This window comes from Gadus chalcogrammus, chromosome 1, assembly GCF_026213295.1.
Source record: "Gadus chalcogrammus isolate NIFS_2021 chromosome 1, NIFS_Gcha_1.0, whole genome shotgun sequence".
NCBI lineage: Eukaryota > Metazoa > Chordata > Actinopteri > Gadiformes > Gadidae > Gadus > Gadus chalcogrammus.
Window position 1 is genome coordinate 35519 of NC_079412.1, and position 24073 is coordinate 59591.

Genomic DNA, 24073 nt, shown 5'->3' on the forward strand with positions numbered 1-24073 from the left:
TCTCTCTCTTTGAGGAAGTTGTAAAGAAGCTGGAGAGTGATGAAACCACCTGTGTTGAGTTATATTCCATCATGGAAAACTTACACAGAGACGAGATTGACAGTTCTATGGCTACTTAACTAAATTGAAGCTGCAGCGTCTCCGTCCAATTGATGCTGACATGGCAAGGGCAGATTTTACTGCATTCCTCAACACAGCACTCATATGTTGAGAAATGGTTCAACTTTTCGGAAGACTACTGGTTGTTCTCACTGCAACCTCTCTCTCTGCACCATGGCGCCATGACCTTTAGTGACATTGAGAGGGTAACCACCAAGCTCAACCTCATCCATAAAGTCAACATGGATGAACTTTATGATGAATGCTCCACAGAATAACCCATTCTGAAGAGGCTCAAAGAAGATGCTGAAGATGAATGGAAGTCCAAAGGTGTGGCTGCCAGGTGGGTGGCTCTCTTTCAAGTAGCTGACCTGCCTAACATGCTGTCTAACAGCCACATCCTGAGCATCCCAGCATCCACTGGATATGTGGAAAGGATCTTCTCCAGAATGGCCAACAAATGGAGTGACTGCAGGAACAGGCGCTCCACAGAGCTCATGAGAAGTGAGCTCCTGATCACTCTCAACTTTGAGCAGTCCTGTTCAGAGTTTTACAACAGCGCTTTGAAAGACAGAGGGCCCTATTTTAACGGTCTGAAACGCAAGTGGGAAGCGCAAAGCGCAAGTAGCTTTGTGGGCGGTTCTACGGCGCTATCGCTATTTTACAGGCGGATAAATGACACTTGCGTTGCGGCGCAAGTGTCAAAAGGGTTGGTCTGAAGCAGCCTAGTTACCCGTAGGTGTGGTTTGGGCGTAACGTCCAACAAACCAATGAGAGTGCCAGCTCCCATCCCCTTTAAGAGCCATGAGCGCATTTGAATCGGACAAGTTGATATTTTGACAGCGCGTCTGCAGTCTCCGATGAGACAGATGCACATGAATTTCAAACTGCAAATGGCTCAGTTTATTGCCAAATAATATGGCCTAATTCACACATTGAATAAGGGGTTTTCTTCCACAACTTCAGAAATACTGAGTCCTCAAATACATTTCGGCAAAGAAAACGTATATAACATATGATATGCGGTAACTGTGGTTCTATTTAATGATATAGCCTACGCAATACATTATAAACATTGTTTCTTATCAGTATTGTATGCTATCCTAATAGGCATGTGTCCCCGCGGTAATAGACATTGCCATTGATTGTATTATGCGTTGCGTGTGTTTAAACAGAGCACACACGCGCGCCCGCATTAATTCATTCTTTTAAACACTCACTCGCGGTAAAACAATGTTTTTCACGATCAAATACTCATCAACCCTAAAAGTTATGGGCATGTAGGCCTACACGATGTCCGTGTCAAGAAAATATGTGTTTGCTGTACGGTGTTTGCAGATGCATTGATTTAAAAGTACAACTTATTACCGCGGCATCAGCCATTCTTTCCCAAATAATTTACCAAGAATGTGCGGCTAGGTAGATGAGAGAAGCAAAGTATATGCGCGAGGTGCACAAGCAATCCGTATGCATCGCATGCGCATGTATGCATGCGCCCTTAAAATAGCATCAAATAGTAACAATAAGTACACCTGGAAAAAGAAGTAACAGTTTTGAGGGAAGGGTTAGAGTAATGTTTTGCACTCTTATTTTACATAAGTTTATTTGTTTTTTTTGTAAAAATGTTCAAAGAGAGTCCCTATAGTTATGCACTTAAAAAGTAACATGAAGTTCTCAGTTTATTTAGTTTATATTTTAAAAGTTCATTGCTGCACACGCCACACAAAGAGATTTCATTCAAGATTTAATTGACTGCATTTTATAAGAGAATGTTATGTGGTAATAAAGCATTTCAAGCTTTAAGTATGACTAATTGCTTTCTTGATCAACTCTTTACTAAAAACACCAGCACAAAATAAAACATACCACTGCTGCGGGCGCCCCGCCCCACAGGAGTCGGGCCCGTGGTGGCGTCCCTTATTTTCATTTCTGAAAGTTGGCAACCTTAGAAAGGACTGAGATGTGCTCAGCATCTCCAACATTATAGCCTAGATAAAACTACCATTTGCAAAAAACGGATGGCTACGCAAATAGTCTGGAGTGAACTGAGGCCAGGTCCTCGATTGGTAGTGTTGGCTATGTAAGGCTATTAAAATATATTAAGGATTTGCGCGAGAATCTATATCTCTCCACTCCAGCAAAAAGTCATCCGATATGCCAAGATTTCGAGCCGTGGTCTTATCAATCGCTCCCGTTGGATTGTGTTGGGAAAAATAACCTGCTGAGTACATCAAATGTACATTACAAATATAGCTAACTCCTACCCTAGCCTGATGAGCACATCACATGGCAGGCACATTACAATATAGTCAACTCTTGCTCTAACCCAACGAACACATAACACAAACATGATAATATAGTCAGGTCAAGGCCGGAGCCGAAGGCCCCATTTCTTCCACGCAGGCAGATGGTGGACACTCAGACAATGCACCAGTCATCCTCAAGAACGGGAGAGCCGTTTTCATTTATCACACAGGAGACACTTCGGGGGGCACTCCCCCGTTTTAATTTATCACACAGGAGACACTTCGGGGGGCACTCCCCCGTTAGGAGGAACACAAGAAGATACACATGCACATACCAGGGCCTGAGAGCCAAGGTCAAGCAAAAACACACAGAACCACACACATCTCAAACGCACACACCTCATCAAGAGGAGGATACAGCATAAGACTGTATCACACAGGGACTTTTCATCTTCTTCTGGAGCAGACCTTCCACGGAGGCGAAGCTCTGGACGAACCATCACCGCTGATTCGGGACTTAGACATATTCGATCTCTCATGCTTTATGACTCTGTATAACCGTTGCCACTTCACTTAATAAATCCAAGGTCCTCGTGCCGACAGACTTTATTACCTCTCCGTCTCATTTCATCTGGTCCAGTAACCAGACAGACCGTTTTTCCCCTCAATTGCACTTATAATTTGCGCTCCGATATCAGCAGTTCTCTCATCAAAAGGGCATGCCATTGTGAACACATGAAATCTGCGGTGAACGCGGGTTTAAATACCCAAATCCGGGTTATGTTTCAAACTTAACCTGCGCAAAACCTGCTCTGACCAGGTTTAATTCAGAGCATATGTTTCTGTAGCAACTAAGATACCGTGATCCTTTGGAACGGAAAACCTTAACTCTAGGTTGACCAACTCTGAGCTGTAAAACTCTGAATTTTCGGTTTCAGAACAGGTGATAACTAGAGCTGTCAAGCGATTAAAATATTTCATCATGATTAATCGCATTAATGTCATAGTTAACTCTGATTAATCGCGATTAATCACAAATTCTTTCCTATGCTAAATATCCCTTGATTTCTTTCTCATTTTAATGCTCTTATCAACATGGAGAAGTGCATCAGCTTGCCTTGTGCAAATGTTTCTTTATTGAAAACAACATTGGCATACTGATCAAAAATACAAAAAAAATTACAAAGTGCAAAGGTAAACTAGGACTCAGCCTATAGTGCAATCAAACGATGAACATACGAACATACTGCCTTGAACATTGCAGTCAGGCTACTGCTTCTTTCTAAGGTAAACTAGGACTCAGCCTATAGTGCAATTAAACAAACATACGAACATACTGCCTTGAACATTGCAGTGACTTGCAGTCAGGCTACTGCTTTTTTTTTTGAGCCAATTGCTCAAACAGACCAGCCTGTTGACGTTTTCAGGCAACAAGGAAGCCCGCTTTTTCTGCACAACATGACCAGAGATTGAAAAAAACCTTTCACAAGGTACTGATGTGGCCGGTGTTGCCAAGTACTTGCGTGCAAGGCAGGCCATTTCAGTGTAAGCCCCTTCATGTGTGGACCACCATTCCTGGGGACAGTTATCCATGCCGGTTCGAGGCTCCGCCTTGTAGCGCTCCAGACATTGCTGAATATAGTCCTCCTCTTCCTCAGACGAAGACTTGTGTGCAAGCATGAGATTTAGTTTATTCTTAGGAGGCTCAGGCGTGACCTGGTTATCTGGCTGTGCAGGCCTCTCCCTCTCCATCACCTGGAGCAAGGCACGTACCGTTCCCCACACCTCAACCCTTTCGGGTTTGCTCAGACACTTGAGGTCCTTAAACCTTGAAATGAATTGAAATCAACTTTAATACAAGTACAGGTGCAGGTATAACAAAATTGTGACAATATCCCTATCTCTACAGAGCTAAATTAAAAAATAAAATGGAAATAAAAAGAAGCAAGCAACCTAACAAAACAAACACACTGAGAGAAACACAATGCTGAGAATGAGGATTAGTGTAAGAATGAAGTATGGCAATCTGACCTTGGGTCAAGTGATGTAGCAACTCTCAGCCATGTGATGTTGGTCTTCTCCTTGCGACACTCCATGTCTGCTGCGAAGGTTCCCTTGAACTTGATCATGTAAGCTGGGTCGTCCTCAGTGACTTCCATCACTCTTGACAGGTGACACAGTCCTGGCAGCACAACTGAGCAAGACACAAACTGCTCTCCTCCCAGAAGTTCAGACACATGCCTGCATTAATAAGAGAAGCACTTTAGTGGGGAACTATTTACGCCTACTGTAGCACACACACACACACACACACACACACACACACACACACACACACACACACACACACACACACACACACACACACACACACACACACACACACAATTTACGTTACTGTTCTGACACAGACCTACTTTGATTATTAAACAATCTAACAGATATACACACGACACGGATACACAATTAATTACCTGCAGTGCTCCAGCAGAGCTTCGAGCTTCTTCATTTTCCCCAGCTCAGTAGCGGTTGGCATGGCGACGTTGGTTGTGTGCAGGGCCAGTGCGTCTCTCAGAGGTTCAGCATTACGCTGAACACGCTTGATCATTTCCAGGGTACTATTCCATCTGGTCGACACTTCCTGTGCGAGTGGCTCTTTCTTCTGGTGATATTTGACTTGTTGCAGCTCGAGCTCCGCTTGGTTTGCTGGGCTGTGCTTAAAGTGTCCCACAACTTTTCTGCATTTTGCCAATGCACTGTCAAACGCGCTGTTGTTTAGAGCAACCATAACTCCTCAGTGAAGACTGTGTGCGATGCACGGCATGTGCTCAAAAGGGAGCCGCCTGGCCGCTGCAATCATGTTCCGTGCACTATCTGTGGTCAGTGAGACAACTTTGTGTTCGATGTCCCACTCCCTAGCTACTTGCATAAAGTGCTCTGCAACAGCATCAGCGAAGTGCCTCTCTTCTGTCTTCATGACAGTCAAAGCATGCGACTGAAGTTCCCACTGTCGGTCAAAGTAATGGGCTGTTACCCCGAGGTAGTTTAGATTACTGACGGACGTCCAGTAATCACCAGTGAGCGCGACTGCTTCTGTCGTCTCCAACGCCTGCTGTACCTTAGCCTTCTCCGTTTCGTGCAAATTCTGTACGTGGCTTGTAATGGTGGCTCTCGAAGGCAATTGGTAGGTCGTGTCATTGGATGCGATGCGAATTATATCAACCAGACCCTCGTCCTCAACAACGTTAACAGGCCTACATGCAGTGGCCAGCCATTTAGCAATGGCTGCAGTAAGTTTGTTCTTAGTTGTGGCATCCATGGGCTTCTGTCTGAAGTTATCCATTGTTGTCTGGCTTTCACGAGGGGGCAGGGAAAGAGAATTTGCATTGGCCGTGTGCTTGGCCACCAAGTGGTATTTCAGACTGGACGTGCTGCGATGATAGCTCAGTTCACAACGGCAAATCACACATATTACTTTGTTCTTGTCAATGGAACCATTTGGCAACTTTTTAAATATAAACTTTCCATTAATAATTGTTTTGGCGTCCATGTCTGACTTTACATTAGCTTTTGGCTGTGGCTTGCCCCAACCGGTTTGTGCGGCGTGCTTGATGTTTTGTTTCCGGTGTAGCTAGATCCGGTATGGTGTAGTTTTTCTAACGTGACTAGTTATTGCTAGAAAGCAGGTGAATAATCGACGTTTGCCAACGCAAAAATAAATAAATATATAAATATATATTTTGCGTTAATCGTGCGTTAAAAAATTTAACGCCGTTAATATTGGTTTGAGTTAACGCCGTTAATAACGAGTTTAACTGACGGCTCTAGTGATAACGCTTAGTTCAATCAACTCTGAGTCATGGTAAATCTGAGTGAAGCTCGTGCATGAGGATATAAAAAGCCCTCATCAATGGAACACAGATAACATGATTCACCATGGCAACAAGTACTAACAAGCCTCGATCCTCCTACTTCTCCCCAGCGGAGTTGCAAATCTTAATGACTGCATATGCAGAAAGCGAGCATATCTTATTACTAAAAAGCAATACTATGGCAGCAGCCAAAAAGCGGGAGCTCGCGTGGGAAAAAATAGCTGACCGAGTCAATGCGTGAGTATTTATTTGAGAAAAAAAAGTTTTCTCTTGAATGTTCCACTTATTCAACAATTATATTCCATATGTGTGTTTGTGTGCACAGGTGCGTGCAACCCAACAGGCCCCAAACGGACTTGGCAGCAACTAAAAATGAAATATAAAAATGCAGTTCAAACAGGTAAGGTATAATTTACGTACAAGCATTTGTGATGTTGTTTAGCCTGCCCTCATTAAACAGCATTTAGTGGCTGTGTCATGCCAAATTTGTACCGGCTGCCAAATTTGTACCGGGCGCGTCATCCATACGTATCCATTCCAAACCTGCCTGGCAACAGATGATCGCGTCGTCCGTTGCCGGGCAGGTTTCAAAAAACATTCGCGCTCACGTTGCCAAAGACAAAATAACAAAATACAGTTAACGGATCGCTAGATAACACTTGTTTTTACTTTATATTTGTATTGTATTTAATTGTTTAATCAAATGTAGCTAGTAAACTGAGTGTTTAAAGCGGGTTTCAAAAAACATTTGCGCTCATGTTGCCAAAGACGAAATAACATAATACAGAAAACGGATCGCTAGATAACACTTGTTTTTACTTTATATTTGTATTGTATTTAATTGAATCAAATTTAGCAAGTAAACTGAGTGTTTAAAGCAGGTCAAGGACGAAATAGCACAATACAGATAACAGATCGCTAGATAGAAGGTTTGCGAATGTTCTGAACCTTTCACGTCATTCGACGCGATTGTCCGTTGCCAGGCAACGGACGACGCGATCATCTGTTGCCAGGCAGGTTTGGAATGGATTACGTATGGATGACGCAGCCGGTAAAAATTTGGCATGACAGCTGCATTCAACATGTGATAGATATATTTAAGTAATTAGGGAAATCTGCTAAACAAAGAAAAATCCCAACACTGCCAGTGTTTAATATTGTCTATATGAAAGCAACACCTAAATGCCTTTTATACATACAAGTCTCCAAATTTGTGTTTTCTAGTTATCTTCAAATTTAAACTCCATTATAGCAAATAGAAAAAAGGCAGAGGCACGCAAAACAGGTGGCGGTCCACCACCACCACCTCTCACAGAGGCTGAAGAGATGGCCCTCAGAGATGGCCCCCCAGAGATGCTGAGGGCATCTCTGGGGGGAGCTCAGCCACGCCCCAGGACACAGGGGCCTACATAAGAGGTAAGTTATTCAAATGAATGGCATGTACATTAATCCTTTTTCTAGTGTTCAGTAATGGCCACCCATTCATCTTAGAAACCACTTGCCGCACTGATTTTTTTTCTTGTAGCAGTAGGCTACAGTTCTTTGTAATTGGCTGCTGTTGCTTTCAGATATCAATCTATTTTAAGGGGACTCAGTTTGAACAATTTTGATGGGACCTGCACACTATTGTAAAAAAAAAAAAATAGGTAATTAGGTGGGGCACTTTTCTGGGTAATCATCAACTGTCTAATCCTAATCTTCTAGCAGTTACTGATGATGGTGTAATCTGTCTCGTGGAGCCTTCTGCCATAACACACCTCCATGCTGTTGTAAGTACTCTTAATATTCCACAGATTTGTCATAATGGGTAGAATATAACAAACATTCTGTTTCATTACAGGAGGATGATGAAGACACCTTATCAGCTGCCACAGAGAGGGAAGATGCAGAGAGGCCTGTTGAGGTTTACACCTTCTTTTTTTTTAATAACTTTGGTTTCAGTTAATTGTTCCACAATACAACTTGCAACTTATTTCTCTCTAACAGAGCAATGCCGGAAGTTACAGTGAGGAAGAAGGTCCATCAACCTCCACAGCACAGCTTACCTCAGTAAGATGTTGTTCAGCATTGACCATAGGCGTCGATTACGGGGGGGACGGGGGGGACATGTCCCCCCCACTATTTGAAATACGAATTTTGTCCCCACCAGTTTTAAAAATGTGTAAAGAATTTTTTATTTTTTTTTTTAAATCCCCACATACTCAACCGAAATCGTCGAGTCTAAAATCATGCGATAGGCGCGCTCGAAGACATCATTTATTAGATAGGCCTACCTAATAAACCGTTGGAACACACAAGACCGGAAACCATGGCAACGCCGGTAAACAAACCTCGACTCCCGTCCCGAGAAGCCCAATCCCTATGAGATCCCTGCGCTACGGCCATCCGGAGGCACACAGAGCTTTTGGTCGTGATATTATATATACAATTATATTATATTATATACTATTATATATAGAGCTCCGAGAGTCGCAAACGGCAACGGCAACAATCACTTTCTCCTCCATGCTGCAGTACACCCCGGACTGCACTGCGCTGAGTTTGACGGTTGAACGCTGATTGGCTGTTACGTTACACATGTCACTCAGTGGCCACGCTGTTGAACGCTGATTGGCTGTCATCACGCGAAATTCGTGTCAAAGTTGAACATTTTAGCGCCACAAATCCTCGTGGATGCGCTTGCCTGTGCACGGCGAAAGTGTGGCGCGATAAATCAAAAATATTCACCCGATACGCGTCTATACGTTCACTTTGTATGGGATCTTGTCGTCCCGTTGCGTTTGGTGTGAACGCACTGGAGAAGTTTCAAGACAGACAGCCAAAATTGTCATTTTTATTCAGAAAATAGCCGGTCCTTTTGCTTCCTATAAAAAGCATGTTTGTGACACTGGATAATATCGATATGGATACGTCATCTAGCCTGCATGTGGAGGGCCACATAAGGTAAGAAATTGGTTTACGTAAACTTTGCTGCAGGTTCTGTTTGCTCGTGAATCGTGATGACCTGGCCAAAGGTTACCAACGGTCCCAAGCGATTGTGATCTGATTCTGGTTGGTGCTCCAGTTAGTATGCATTCAATAGATTGCAGCTAGTAGCAGCTACACACGGTGCGATTGCTATGCCAATGTGGTTATAGTTGGTTTTGTCTGATTGAGATATGTGACGACTTGGAGCCCGGTAGGCCTATACTGATATAAATATGTTCTCGCATAACCTGTGTGATTATCCTAAACTGAAGGGGATTTTATTTGCGGACAATTTTCTTATGATGTTGTAACGAGTGAAGTCTACATTGGTCCTTCGCAAGTGTTTACTGGTGGTCAGGATTTGGCAGATGCAATTCTCCTCTGGGTGCTTGTATTTCTTCTTTTTTTAATGCAGCATAACATATGCTACCAGCAGCCCTTGCTCGTCTTCAAAAGGCTGATGCTCAGTACCTCGTTTCATTTCGTACCCCCTTTACAGTCTGGCATTGTTTGTCTGGTAAACTTTGTTGATGTCAAGATAAGTGTTAAATTGCCAACACTGTTCTTTGTCCTGTGTGTATTAGTATTAGGCCTACATATCCCGAGCCAATACCCTGGTGTTTCCAACGCTGTTTTGCAAAACAAGCCAAAACACAAACTGTGGTTTTCAACTTTTATTGTTCGAATAGGATCTTCATAGGGCTGGCCCGAATGCCATTTTTCAGGCTTTGAATACTCGTTGGTTTTTCCGAGCGAATATTCGAATACTCGTTTCAGAAAAAAACACCATCAAAAACAACATTAATAATCCTTATATACTCCCTGGAACCGATTTTGACAGTATCTGCATATTTTGTTGAAGATTTAATAGCTTTTGAACGTTAATTAGTAGGCCTAAGTAGGTTGAAGTTCCTTAGTTTTTCCCTGTGAAAGCGAACAGCTGTTGCTCCGTTCCAAATCAGCTGTTCTCTGTCATCTCAGCCCTTACGGGAGCTTTTCAATTCATCCTGGAACGTGCATCTTTTCAGGGAATTTGTACAATAAATCCATAACAAATACCGAATATTGATTGTCTTATGTGTCCATATTATATCCATTATATTGACCGGGTATTCCCAAGACGCTCACGCTCTGCAGCAAGCTAGTCACAGCTTGGCGCGGCGCTGTACAGCGAACGTAAACAAACAACTTTGTTTTAAGTATTACTTTTCCTCCAGAGATCCCGCTAATGTTGTGTTCTAAAGTAAAGGGAAACAAGATATCTATTCTTCCTCCACCTCTCTCGCTTCTCTGCTTGGTGTCGCTGACGCTTATAGTTTGCCTCCCTCCCTCGCTCTGGTAAAGTCACCTACGTGGAAAAAAGCTCAGAATACTGATTTAAGCTTCAAATACTAATTTTCCGAACCAGTATTCGAATATTTGAATAATTTCAACACCTGACAATGCACTGTAGAGCATATTGTAATGCAGCGTTGAATGGATGAATAGCTTACATAAGGGTACCCAGCACTTTTCAGACCACACTCAAGCTTATGGTTATTGTCCCCACCACTTCTAAAAACAAACTGACGCCCTTGGCATTGACCCACAACTTACAATGACACTAAGTAGACATGGCACTGTGAAATTCAACGTCATTTATGTTCCTATAGCTCCCTGTGAAACAACTTTACAAAGTATATTTAGAATCCCAAATAAACAAATCACACCTAGAAATGGAGCACATAAGGCTGCAGATCACCAAAACAAAAAAGGAAACACAACTGCTGGACCATCAGTTAAAGGTGGGTGACGTGCTCAAAGGTGGATGTTTTTTAATTGTTTCAACAACAAAGGATAACAACTGTACAACATTTGCCCTTCTAGGAAATAAAGAAGACCCCATAAAATGAGGCATATTGTCGTTCTTTGACACTTGGGAGGTGATGGGTCAGTTAGAAATGATTGAAGCATATCATGGCTCCAACAGCTCTTCCATCTCGTGCATCAGCAGGGGGGTCAGGATTATTATCTGGATCATTGGGGGAAAGAGTAGGACATTGTTCTCTAATATGGGCAATGTTGTGGAGAACCACACATGCCACTATAATGTCACAAGCCCGTTCCGGGGTGACCCTGAGCCTACGAAGGCCAGGAACCGGGCCTCGAGTATGCCGATGGTCATCTCCACTCTGGCTCGTGTCCTGCAGTGAGCCAAGTTGTAGTGTCGCTGTGGGTCAGCGTAAGGGGTCAGCAGATAGCGCTGGCAGGGGTACCCTCTGTCTCTGAGTAGATATCCATCAAACTCTCCTATTATAATACAAGATACACTTTATTGTTTCAGTTGCAATAGGAGGAAACAAAATATTGATCATAGGATATAACTATAAACTATATATATATATATAAACTCACCACGGGCAAATCTTGCACTCAGTGTAGATTCACGAAACATTCGCGAGTCATGCACAGACCCAGGTCACTTCGCTTCCACATAATTTATCATGTGGGCTGCGTCACATATGATCTTCACAGTGGAGAACAGTAATTAGCTGTATAGTGAAGTACATTTCATTTGGAATGTTAAAGGCTACTATTTAGGCCTACTGTTACGTACAGTGTTCTGTATGTCTTATATGTTATACATGGTATAGGCCTACATGTATTGTATGTATTGTGTTCTGTTTTGTGTAGTATGTTTGTGTTGTTGTTCTGTCTCCTCCTCCTGTTTTCATTCTCCAAATTCTCAGATGTGCACACCTGGTCCCAATCACCACACCTGTTCCAGATCTCCCATTCCCCTTTAAATAGTCCTGTGTTTGTTTGTCAGGGTTGAGTGCTTTGGTTTGAGCTGTGGCAGAGCTTTGGTTGAGCTCTGTTGGCTTGTTTTTGGAGTGTATTTGCTAGTGTTTACTAGTGGTTGCGAGTGCTTGCGAGTGCTTGGTTTCTTTGTTGGTTTATTGTATTGTCTTTAGTTATTAACCACTTGTTTAAACCTCATTACTTTAGTTGTTAGCAGCCTACTTTAGTTTTGTCTTTGCCTTCACATAATCTCCTTCATTTATTGAAGGAGCTATGATAGGAATGTGAGTGCCATCTATGCAGCCAATCACACCTGGAAACCCTAAAATACATAAAATTGACTGATTAGTGCTTCAAGTCTCAAAGCTTTATGACATGAATAAATTATTGCTTAGACTGTTACCTGCAATTCTGTGGAACTCTTCTTTGAGAAGTCTGCTGGGTCTGTGACTTGGGAAAACTACAAACGTGTATAGTAGCCGTTTCAGTGCAAGTGTCACATTTCGAACAGCCCGACAGACCGTTGCCTTGGACACATGCTCTGCATCACCAACGTTATACAAAAAACTGCCGTTGGCAAAAAATCGCAGTGCAATACAAAGAATTTGCTCGGAACTGAGAGCGTGTCCACGATGTGTCGTGAACTATGTGAGGGCTGAGAATATTGTTTAGATAAATTATAGATGATGCAGAGAAACGGAAATGCTCAAACAGGTACTCATCAGGGAATGATAAAACATCCAATCGGGGTCTAATAACCCTCACCTGACGGAGATTTCTGAGGAGTATCTGCGCCTCTACATCAACTGGCTTTTCAATAAAAGGACACGCCATGTCTGCCACTGCCTTCCGTCTGCAGGCTTCAACTTAAGAGCAGGCGAAACTCAGGGTTAGTTGAAGAAAACCTGCCAGCGAGCAGGTTCGTTCAACAGGTTCGTCAAAGTCAACACAACATCTATATCATCCAAACTACGCAAGTTAAGCATGAACGATACGACTAATAACAGCTGAGTCTGGAATGAAACACAGATCTGTTGCTGACGACACTGACCACACACACGCGTGCAACTACCTACTTTCTGGCGCCCCCCTCCCCCCAAAAAATAAAGTGTATAAATTGAATTGATTTAAAGGAGTTTCAATTATGTAGTCATGATAAAGTATGGGCTATAAAAACTTTAATGTTTATTTTAAAGTCCAATTTCACAAGTTCAAAGAACAAGTTCAAGAATTGCAAGCAATAAATTGTGCATAACGTTACTTTGAAATAGTGCATAACGTTACTTTATGAAGTTTGACAAGCACCAGGGACATTTATTTCACCACATTAGAAATTGAATGAGTCAATCTAACGTTAGCATATACCTCAGCTTGCTAGTAGACCATGCAACATTAGCGAACCACCAAGCAAACTCTGTAAAAAGTAACAATATTTCAATCTTACCTTCATATCAGCCAAAAGGAGGTGGCTGCAGAGACTGTTAACAATTCAACTGTCTCTTAAAAATGACAATTCTGATCCACCCATCGATTTGTTGTGTAGCAGGACACAGATGAAAAGTCAGAGACATAAGAGTCTTACAGTCACGTATCAGTAGCCTGGTCCTACCAGACCTTCGTACTTCATTTAATTTGTACAGAAGGTCTGGAACTGCTCAATTGACAAACGTTCACTCACTTGGAGGCGGGTGTCTGTAGAAGTTTTAAAATGATTGGATCTGCCCAGTGCCACTCTGGATCTGCCATAACCAATCGCATAGCGTTTGGTCGTGACGTATGTCATGCGACGGGACCGGCTCCTTCACCGCTAACGGAGCCAGCTGGAAAATCTAACCTTTCCCGAACCCGGTGGGGAGAAGCGCCACAACATCATTGCCACCAACAAAACTCTGCAAAGCTTGTTCTTGCTCCGGTATTAATTGATCGATTTTCGGCAGCGATCCCACAACAGACCGAATAGCTTCTCTCGTATCCTTCTCCATTGTCTTCCTCTGACTACAACTGAAACTGGCGCGCAACCTAGACGTCATCGTTCTGAGCATTCATCAAAGGATCAACAGCTGTCACTTTTGGCGGAGCTCCAGCAGCTTCTAGCGAAAAAGTGATTGCCACGGTCCCGAAGGGAGAGGAAATGCAGGGATTCTATTCCCGCTATTTCCTTGTACCGAAGAAAACAGGAGGGCTGAGACTGATTCTCGATCTAGCCCGATTCAACAAATGCATTGCGGAGAGGCCGTTTCACATGTTAACAATCAGACGAGTGTTACAGTGTGTAAAACCGGGCGACTGGTTCACCTCAATAGATTTGAAGGACGCTTACTACCACGTCACAGTGATCCCCAAACACAGGAAATTCCTGCGTTTCTCATTCCAAGGGTCACACTACCAGTACAACCGTCTCCCTTTCGGCTATTCTCTAGCCCCACGAACGTTTTCCAAATGCGTGGAGACGGCTCTCCGGCCGCTGCACGTAACAGGAATGAGAGTACTGTTCTACTTGGACGATCTGCTTTTGATAGCTCGCTCCAAGGAAGAAGATTCAAACAAAAAAGCTGATGTCAGCCGCTCACACGGTGGTGCCACTGGGGCTGCTTCACATGAGGCGGCTGCAGAGATGGTTTTCTCGCCTGCGCATCGACCCGGTGCGCCAACGGCGGCGCACAGTGACCATTCCCCTATCAGTGGGCCCCGATTTGACCCGCTGGGAGCACACACACTTGCTCTCCATCAGAGCAGCGTACATCCCCGGTGTCCTGAACAGAGGGGCCGACATAATGTCGAGGGGGGGTCCCCAAACAGGAGACTGGACTCTGCACCACGACCTGATCAATCAGATATGGAGCGAGTTTGGGAAGGCGGAGGTCGACCTATTGAAATTGGGTCCTATATGTAGTCGAATAATAAAATAAAATTCTAATTTGGTGCCGTCTTGACCGAGAAAAGGCAGAAAGTGACTTTTTGGCGCTTGTGGATTGAAGACAACAACTCCCACCATGCACAGCTTCGCTGGCGGCCACTCCCGCTGATCATCTCCGCCTATCGGACACCTCCTTGTTTCATCTACTAATGGAACAAATCAGCGTGGAGCTTGAACCGACGTCACTAGAGTAGTGACGCTTGCACAGAAGCATACGGCCGACATCTTTCCTTATTCTGGGTGGAAATAGTAACATAGTTACGCCATTAAATGCGTTTATGTAAACATTTTTAGCGAGAAATGTGCATTTTAATTTCATAATGTTCGCTCGTTGAATTTGAAGGATGTTTGGTTTGATAGTTATGACGAAGAGGGAACGCTCCATTCACTTGCATGGACAGCGTCTCTGGTTGCTAAGCAACCTCAACGTCTTGGCGGACTATATTATTGTTATTTATATCCGAGATTATTTAATCTAACCCGATCTAAACTCTATCATGCACCCAAACATGGCGGCGTTTGGATTTCCTACCTCGGACTCCTAAATCCAGCGCAGCCACAGGCGCCTTGGCGCGTTGAACCAATTTTTGTGACACACAATGATCAAGCGACAAGTTAGGCACGTTACACGCGTTTGGTGTGGCCGTAGCCCGTGTCCACCAAAAGCGTTTTTTTATGCGGTTTCACCCAAAAAATCGGCTTCGCGTGGACGGGGCCAAGAAGGCGAATACACGTCACCAAGACGGGGAGACAGCGCCAGGCGACTTACGCCACTATCTGCCAATGGATCGTGGATGCCTGGGCTGATATAACAGTCTCCACTGTGGTCCAAGCTTTCACGAAGGCAGGAATAATCTCTGAACTGCCAGGCAACAACAGCGACAATGACTCGGATAATGACGAGAGGAATCCGGGCATGTTGGATGCCGTAGGCCTACTCGCCCAACTGTTCAATTCGCAAACACAAGAATTCGAGGAATTCGTAGACGGGGAATGAACTGAAAAGGTGAGCTTATTGTTAAGAGATATTGATCAGATATTGTTAATATGCACATTAACGTTTGAACATCGTTACCATGGGAGTGACCGGAGTTGTCAGAACGCTTAATAAAGTTTGACTTTATCTGACTGTTTTGTTGACATTCTCTATAGCACAGCTCGGTCTTGTCGATGCATAACACAACCCCAGTCAAACGTTTGACTGCAGTATCTTCTTTTCTATGCGCCTAATAATCCGGTGCGCCCTATATATGAAAACAGTTCTAAAATAGGCCATTCATTAAAGGTGCGCCTTATAATCCGGTGTGCCTTATAGTACGGAAAATACGGTAGTCCTCGTTTGTATTTCTTTCGAAATGGTGAACTTTTGCATGGAGCCATCTTCTATGTCAGATCCAGTACCCTCCGCCAATGTACTTCAGTTTTATCAACAGCCTCTGTTATCTTAGCTTCAGACGCTGTGGATGTTAGTTTCTGCTGGTGAAGTCCCACCCACTGGCACTGCTCTAATAGGTCTGTAGCGTCAGTGGGTCCCACCCCCTAGAGGGGGGTGGGACTAGTGGTTGTAGTCTTACGAGAATCATCTCCTCTTACACTTCCTGTTTTCTTATACGCAAAAATCGTCATATTGCGTCATTAAAAACAGGAAGTGTTGGAGATCGATACGGATCTCTCCAGTCTCTCCAGAAAATAAGGGAATGATGCTAGACCATTCAAAAATATGCGGGGGGTTCTAAAAATACAAAGCTTATGTGAAATGGGTGAAGTTTCCCTTTAAGGAGCACCAGAATGGGGGTGGCTCAATTAGCCTATGAGCCACAGCTGCAGACTATCACGGCTAACCAGCCAGACAGGAGCATGTGAATCTTTTAAAACATGTTGAATACAGTGAAGATCCCATTCACATCTTCGCATTACCTTCCCCCTCTGTTAAGCTTGCAAACACAGTTTCAAGCGCACTAGATAAAAAAGGTAAAATATTGTGCAAGACAGTCATTTGTGCTAAATAAACAGTTCAAAAAGTCTCTCTGGTGACCGCCAATCTTCATTCCAAGATCACTCCTTCTTGGCCAAACACTGCGCTCTTCACATTGTGACCTCCGCCACTGCTGTTTCACTGAGGGTGAATGTCTGTCTGTCTGTCTCATGTCATGTTCCGCTTCAGGTGTCCCGTGTATCCAGGCGCCGGATATGCGGGAGAGTGGAGGCAGTAATAAGGTTGTGAGTAAGACTGTTTGTGGAGTGTTTGGCTGTTGGTTTGGTGTGCATTTTTGCGACATGTGTGGGTCTTCCTCTAGGCCTGTGTGTTATTAAAAATATGTTTTTTTTTTATGGGTTTATGTGGACAAGGATAAAATAACTTGTGGTGATTGGGATTTTGAAATGTTTTTCCCAGAAGCCCATGAGGTGGGCTCCTGTCTTTTGGGGGGGAGTGATGTGACGCCCCGCTCTGTGCCTTGAGCGCTAGGCCTATTCCCCCCTCTGCCTGTAGGGTATAGGAATATGGTTGTATATTGTTTATGTATGGTACTGTTCCCTTTGGCCTGCAGGAGGAGCTTGAGTGTGCCTGGCGTAACGATGGAATTGGAGGCAGCCGTGTTCTGGATGCCGGGGATATAGGCAGTGTCCTGTGGGCCCATTCTCTCTCTCTCTGATAGACGCGGTTTGACGGCTGGATGCAGCGGATCGCATTGTCTTCTCTGCGCCCCTGTTGATTAATGGAACTGCCTGTCAATAAATATAGTTTATTGTAATGAACGTTACCCGACGGTGTCTGTCTCCCTATGTTCAACGCCTTTGAGCCAAGGCGTTGCCAAACGCGGGTGTACTTTGTGCAATGTGAGGCAGTGCAAGCAGCCAGAAGTTCACAGGAAAAAACAATACAAAGGTGATCAAATACACACATGTCCATGACCTTAACACATGGTATCCTCAGGCCCAGGCTAAAAATGAGGTCCAGAGTATGGCCATGGGTTTTACCAGAAACATGTTGTTCAAAATTAAGACTTAGTGATGCTTAAAAAATCAGTAGCAAGGGTATTAGACAGGTCATCAACATGGATATTAAAATCCCCACAAAGCACAATTCTATCATGGTTTAGAACAAGACTAGATAAAAATTCAGAGAGTTCTGATAATAATGGGCCAGCTGGTTTAGGGGGTCGGTAGAATGTTGCAAGAATGACGGGGTTTGGGCCACCTAGTTTAAGCAACAGCACTTCAAAAGAGGAAAAAACATTCCAAGGAATTTGAGTGCATTTATGTTGCTTAAACTAAATGCACTGTTACAAGGCCGCCACCACGGCCACAAACCCTAGGCTGGCTAATACAGTCAAAGTCTGGGAGTCTTCAACGAGCTTGCAGTGATCACCGGGTTGTAACCAGGATTCAAAACAGGATAAAAACATGAAATCCAACTCGGCAGAAAAAATGAAATCATTTAAAATAAAAGTCTTATTAGAGAGAGATCTTACATTTGAAAGAGCCATCTTAAAAGGTCTATGCTGGGCTAAAATCTTTACTGGGGTTATGGTCCGGATCATTGTTATGTTATTAATATTTCTGTGTTTAGGATTCCTGTTGAGTTTGGCCGGTAGGCATCTAATCGTTACAGGAACCCTATTACTAATGGAAATGGTGCGAGAAAGATCCGGATCCGCCTGTGTAATGATGGATTGTATAGGGAGGCTTTCCGGTGCGAGTGTCAGCGACAGATGTGACGTGACTGGCAGGGGGAACTGACGGGGGGAACAGTGATCTGAGTGGGCGGATGTTTCGGGGAGAAGGGGATAAACAGTCATGCATGTGAGGTTGATTGAACAGTGTGCTGTAGGTTAGCCGTTAGCATTTTGTTACCCCACCAGTTGGGGTGAATACCGTCTGGCCTGAATAAATGTGAACGGTCCCAAAACAGATCGAAATTATTAATAATACCAAATTTTAGAGCTGTGCAGGTGGATTGGAGCCAGGTGTGGAGGCTGAGAAGTCTGCTAAAACGCCCCACTCCACGGCCCAGAGAGGGGATGGGACCAGAAAAGTAGACACTCTTGTCACATGAAAATGAAATGAATCTTTTTTGATGAGCTCAGACTGCTCATGAGCAATGTCGTATGTTCCGACGTGGACAATCACACGTCTAATTGAGGACGGGAGCGAGCGCAGAAGCCCCGGAAGTTTGCTGGTGATGACAGGGACCGTGGCTCCGGGGAAAAAGTGAGTTGCAGCGTTGAAAAAGCGTGTGTTCCTTATAATGGAGTGTCCGACTATTAATGTGGTCGGAAGGAAAAGGGGCCGAGGGGCTGACAGCCGTGGAATCTCGGAGCCAGAGAGTGGAAACGCGGTGTCCACGCTGCATGGCCCAACAGGAGAGAGAGGACGCGGGGCAGCGATGTCAGCACGGGGAGCGGGACTCACCGGCACAGGGCGAGGAAGAACTCCGGAGCGTCTCAACACGGCCTCCCTAACGCCCCGTGCCCACTACCTCCGTCCGTTGACTGATCCCCATTGACTTTGAATGGGGACGGACGCGCAATGCATTGTGGATCCGTCCGTTCCGTTGGAGCCTTCGGCTCAGTCAAGAAGTTGAAAAATGTTCAACTTTTTCGGCAGCGACGGATCCGTCATCCAATCAGATCACGTATGCAAATTTAAGCACTGTGACGCGACTCGGGCTCTGACGATACTGTAAAGCTGGAAAGCGATGAGAAGTTAATTGAAAAATGGAGGACCAACTTATAATCGCCGTTGGTTCTCGGCCAATTTTGTACGACCAGTCCATGTACACATACAGGGACATCAGACTAAAAGATCGGGCATGGCAAGATCTGTCATTGGAGGTGGGGGAAACAGGTAATATGTATTTCCTTTCTGATTATTTTCGATGTATGTACTACTTTTCAAATGAATCAGTGTTGAATGACTGCTAGCAGTACAGCATGCATGGTCCAGCATTTGCATCGTCCAAAATATCTAATTAACTGCTACCTAGAATGTATAGTTGCAATTGCTGACACATGTTTAAACATGCACTTTCTGTATGCATATGCGTTTTGGAAACAATATCCCTGTATTTATTCATTCGATTTGGACCGTGCATGCAGAATCCAAAAACATAACATAGCAGCTACAGCATAGCTACTGATACATAGATTATAAAGAGTACATAGACATAAATGTTCAAGTCTTTACAGAAAATAATAATGAAAAGAATGAAGTAGATTGTAATGTAATCAATCATTTTATTTCATATATTTATTTACAGTGCCTGAATGTACAACCCGGTATCACGCAATTGCGTGCTCCTGCGCACGAACGTTAATCTATTGAAGCGTGTTCCCGAGCACGATAGTCCGACTTTTTGCGTGTTACACAAAACGAAATGTAAACCAATGCATTCTGAATGGGAGTGTTCTAAGACAATTAACGTGCTCCACAAAACGGTACGAGAGAGAGAGAAAGAGAGAGCGGGAGGGACAGACAGAGAGAGAGAGAGAGAGAGCGAGAGAGAGGCTTCAGAAAGGGTGTGCGCAGATACAGTGCACCCTAGTTATGTTTATGCCAAAAACCTATATATATAATTAGGCTGTGGAAATTGCAATAAGTTAAGAACACAACTTCGCACGTTGAGCACACAGCCGTGTGACTCGTTTATTTTGTAAAAAAGAAAACCGGAAAACAAAGCGTGCTGAAGGTAAACAAATCCAGCATGGTCTGTGACGTCATGAGACGCACGTAATCCTTAGGGACCGCGATCCCTGAACCACCAAGAACGTAAATGACATGCAGTAAACAACAACACAATTGAAAGAACAACACATAACGAAATACTGTAGGTGAATTATGTTACGGTCACTACAAGGCTATAATTATATTATTTAGCGTGTAATGAGACAATCTATAGCCAAATTGTCGAAGATGCCCGAGAATCTTCGGGGATATCAGCATGGGAAATCGGCGAATCAGACCCATGAAGGGGGGGACACGTTAGTTGAAGGGGGGGGGGGACACGTTTGTTGAGGGGGGGGGAGAGACACGTTTGTAGGGGGGGGGGCACGCTCGACAACGAGAGTTGGTTTTTATTGAACGCTCGACAACGAGAGTTGGTTTTTATTGAACAAGACTTCAACACGGAACAGCTGCACGAAACGATGGTCACGTCGCTCTCGGTGACGGTGTCGACAATAATGAACACACGAACAATGTTAATAGAACAACACACAACCACATAACATCCCGAACCCATTAACCCCACTTAATCCTAACAACAAAACAAGTTAACAAAAGCCCCATTTGTCAACTGAGAACCCCAATTCCCAGAATCCCCCGCGGCTCCGGAACACGGCGTAGCTTATATTAATCTTTATTATCTGAATGGGAAATGCAATATTTTAGGACCGATTCACTGTTAAACGTGTTTCTAATAACATTTCTAGCGAGAAATATACTTTTTACTTGCATAATCTTCAGTCAGTGATTGTGTCTGATCTTTAGTTTTATAGTTATTAGGATTTGATCGGCTCGCTCGCATGTTTCAACGACGTCAGGTTGCTTTCGCTAAACTAGCAGCTCACGTGCTTCCTGCGTTTGTGTTATTAAACTGTTACTTTATGTAACTTTTAATGATATCATCTTGTTAGAAACACGTATATCTGAGAGCCAACCCAGTCGCCAAAAGCATACGTTGACAGTGTACTTTTCGTGAACACTGGATTACGTCGCATTTCAACATAAAATAGCGTGTTATACACACACACACGCACACGCACAGACACACACACACAAGCACACACAAGCACACACACGCACGCACAGACACACAGACACAGACACACACACACACACGCACACACGCACATGGTGCATTTCGCTGCTAAAACAACAACAAAAAAATATTCCCTCAAATATTATTACTTTCAAAAGGTTGGCCAAAATGGCCAATAATATCATTTTTTATTTGGGATTCTTCTAGGACATTTTGGGTGGATTTTGAACGGTATGTGGGGGGCACGTTTTTTGCAGGACCTGGCAACCCTGCGCTGTTGCCCGAGATCTGGATCCACCCCGGCGTGGTGCCGTCTCCTTTTGACCTTTTGACCCCAGACTTCTGGGGGAATAGCTGAATCAATTCATTAGTCAATCAGAAGCATGTAAATATCGTCCCGGTGGCGTAAGAGGACGAACAAGGTGTCCTTCAACATCTACGCTTCCAGGAGATTGCAACGGTGCCACACATGAGCATATTCGAACATGTTTAATGGTAGTAATTAGCTGTCGAAATTGGAGGCCTTAATCAATACTGAGCAGCTATTGATTTGCTTCCCGATAAAGATTTGTCACAAATGACATGTTATTTAGCATCTACACGTTGAGCTGAGTCCAATGACACCAAGAACGACACTCTAGCTAATGGTAACATGTGTTTTACATGGTACACCTAGGTCTAGGACATGATTTCGGTGTAGCAAGAGGCCGAGCTTGATCTCATTGGACTCAGCTTAACGTGTAGATGCTAATTAACATGTAATTTGTCAAAAATCTCCATCGGGAAGTAAATCTATAGCTGGTCATTATTGATAAAGGCCTCCATGTGTGGCACTGTTGCAATCGTAGATGTCAAAGGACACCTTGTTTGCTCTGTTGCACCACCGGGAAGATATTTTCATACTTCTAATGGATTGATTCATATTTTAAGGTTCTCGGAGTGAGACTTTAAGTGGCTGCAGCAGAAGTGTTGAGACGAAAGATGATATCAAGAGATTTATAGAATATTCCCATTCACATTATGATTCTTCGTCGTAACATCCGACCAAACATCCTTTACATTCACAGAGCGAAGATTATGAAAGTCCAGGCTCAGCAAGTGCTCCATCTCGTTGCACCTGCACCCAGCGGCTCGCTTGCAAGATTTTGGCCTGAAGTTCTTCCCAGACCAACACCCTAGCCATCCAACATGCATATCTGAGAATCAGGCCTCTCTTTAATAATGACAAAAAGTTATGAGAGAAACACACATTAACTTTTTGTCATCTCATAAGCGGCGTGGTGCCGGCTCCTTTTGACCTTTTGACCCCCGACTTCAAAAACGTGGCCACAGGCCAGCTCTGTCTACACACCTTTAGCCACAAATGTACACCTCCATCCCACAAAAAATGGGGACTAGAACCTAACCTCTGTCTTATGTACATTTACTGTACTGTTGGAGGTCACGCCCCTTTGCCGACCTTTTCGAGATAGCTAGGGATGCTAAAATGTTTACACACATTTCCCGGGGCCCCGTGTACGACATATCCGAGATTTGGAGTTCTAGCCCTTAGAGAAAAAAGTTTTCCCAAATGGAGTGTCATTTGGACAAAGCCCCTCAGAAGTGTAGCCTGCAAGACCTAATGGTTCAGAATGTGGTGGAAAAACAGTTTTTGAGATAAGAAGGTCCTACCGCCCTGAAATTTTAATACCTTATTCTAGGGCCTAACTGGGACCTCCGCACCGAAACTTGGCCCGGTCGGACCCCGAGGGCAGGAAGGGGGGGCCTGCCCTCGGGGTCTGACCGGGCCAAGTCTCGGGCAGGAAGGGCCCCCTCTTCCTGCCCTCGGGGTCCGACCGGGCCAAGTTTCGGTGCGGAGGTCCCAGTTAGGCCCTAGAATAAGGTATTCAAATTTCAGGGCGGTAGCACGTTTTTGAAGTCGGGGGTCAAAAGGTCAAAAGGAGCCGGCACCACACCGCTTATGAGATAACAAAAAGTTAATGTGTGTTTCTCTCATAACTTTTTGTCATTATTAAAGAGAGGCCTGATTCTCAGATATGCATGTTGGATGGCTAGGGTGTAGGTCTGGGAAGAACTTCAGGCCAAAATCTTGCAAGCGAGCCGCTGGGTGCAGGTGCAACGAGATGGAGCACTTGCTGAGCCTGGACTTTCATAATCTTCGCTCTGTGAATGTAAAGGATGTTTGGTCGGATGTTACGACGAAGAATCATAATGTGAATGGGAATATTCTATAAATCTCTTGATATCATCTTTCGTCTCAACACTTCTGCTGCAGCCACTTAAAGTCTCACTCCGAGAACCTTAAAATATGAATCAATCCATTAGAAGTATGAAAATATCTTCCCGGTGGTGCAACAGAGCAAACAAGGTGTCCTTTGACATCTACGATTGCAACAGTGCCACACATGGAGGCCTTTATCAATAATGACCA

The 24073-nt window shown here is 44.1% G+C and overlaps 2 long non-coding RNA genes across 3 annotated transcripts; both read left to right on the plus strand.

Annotated features, from left to right (window-relative positions):
* Window positions 1–4710: 4710 nt before the first annotated feature.
* LOC130389573 (uncharacterized) lies at window positions 4711–8229 on the plus strand. 2 transcript variants are annotated; one of them, XR_008896580.1, is made up of 4 exons: window positions 4711–6454; window positions 6543–6617; window positions 7470–7986; window positions 8058–8229. It is a non-coding gene; the product is annotated as an uncharacterized LOC130389573 (long non-coding RNA). The 2 variants fall into 2 exon arrangements; XR_008896575.1 differs by having other exon boundaries at window positions 7470–8229.
* Window positions 8230–11709: 3480 nt separating this feature from the next.
* Window positions 11710–20155, plus strand: LOC130389514 (uncharacterized). Its single transcript, XR_008896565.1, has 3 exons — window positions 11710–16853; window positions 17047–17102; window positions 17432–20155. It is a non-coding gene; the product is annotated as an uncharacterized LOC130389514 (long non-coding RNA).
* The last annotated feature ends 3918 nt before the right edge of the window (window positions 20156–24073 follow it).